The sequence below is a fragment of the Cataglyphis hispanica genome, chromosome 14, assembly GCF_021464435.1.
Source record: "Cataglyphis hispanica isolate Lineage 1 chromosome 14, ULB_Chis1_1.0, whole genome shotgun sequence".
Classification (NCBI taxonomy): Eukaryota; Metazoa; Arthropoda; class Insecta; order Hymenoptera; family Formicidae; genus Cataglyphis; species Cataglyphis hispanica.
The window spans coordinates 3,735-5,000 of NC_065967.1; positions in this window are offsets into that span (position 1 = coordinate 3,735).

Genomic DNA, 1,266 nt, shown 5'->3' on the forward strand with positions numbered 1-1,266 from the left:
GCCTGGCCTGGCCTGGCCTGGCCTGGCCTGGCCTGGCCTGGCCTGGCCTGGCCTGGCCTGGCCTGGCCTGGCCTGGCCTGGCCTGGCCTGGCCTGGCCTGGCCTGGCCTGGCCTGGCCTGGCCTGGCCTGGCCTGGCCTGGCCTGGCCTGGCCTGGCCTGGCCTGGCCTGGCCTGGCCTGGCCTGGCCTGGCCTGGCCTGGCCTGGCCTGGCCTGGCCTGGCCTGGCCTGGCCTGGCCTGGCCTGGCCTGGCCTGGCCTGGCCTGGCCTGGCCTGGCCTGGCCTGGCCTGGCCTGGCCTGGCCTGGCCTGGCCTGGCCTGGCCTGGCCTGGCCTGGCCTGGCCTGGCCTGGCCTGGCCTGGCCTGGCCTGGCCTGGCCTGGCCTGGCCTGGCCTGGCCTGGCCTGGCCTGGCCTGGCCTGGCCTGGCCTGGCCTGGCCTGGCCTGGCCTGGCCTGGCCTGGCCTGGCCTGGCCTGGCCTGGCCTGGCCTGGCCTGGCCTGGCCTGGCCTGGCCTGGCCTGGCCTGGCCTGGCCTGGCCTGGCCTGGCCTGGCCTGGCCTGGCCTGGCCTGGCCTGGCCTGGCCTGGCCTGGCCTGGCCTGGCCTGGCCTGGCCTGGCCTGGCCTGGCCTGGCCTGGCCTGGCCTGGCCTGGCCTGGCCTGGCCTGGCCTGGCCTGGCCTGGCCTGGCCTGGCCTGGCCTGGCCTGGCCTGGCCTGGCCTGGCCTGGCCTGGCCTGGCCTGGCCTGGCCTGGCCTGGCCTGGCCTGGCCTGGCCTGGCCTGGCCTGGCCTGGCCTGGCCTGGCCTGGCCTGGCCTGGCCTGGCCTGGCCTGGCCTGGCCTGGCCTGGCCTGGCCTGGCCTGGCCTGGCCTGGCCTGGCCTGGCCTGGCCTGGCCTGGCCTGGCCTGGCCTGGCCTGGCCTGGCCTGGCCTGGCCTGGCCTGGCCTGGCCTGGCCTGGCCTGGCCTGGCCTGGCCTGGCCTGGCCTGGCCTGGCCTGGCCTGGCCTGGCCTGGCCTGGCCTGGCCTGGCCTGGCCTGGCCTGGCCTGGCCTGGCCTGGCCTGGCCTGGCCTGGCCTGGCCTGGCCTGGCCTGGCCTGGCCTGGCCTGGCCTGGCCTGGCCTGGCCTGGCCTGGCCTGGCCTGGCCTGGCCTGGCCTGGCCTGGCCTGGCCTGGCCTGGCCTGGCCTGGCCTGGCCTGGCCTGGCCTGGCCTGGCCTGGCCTGGCCTGGCCTGGCCTGGCCTGGCCTGGCCTGGCCTGGCCTGGCCTGG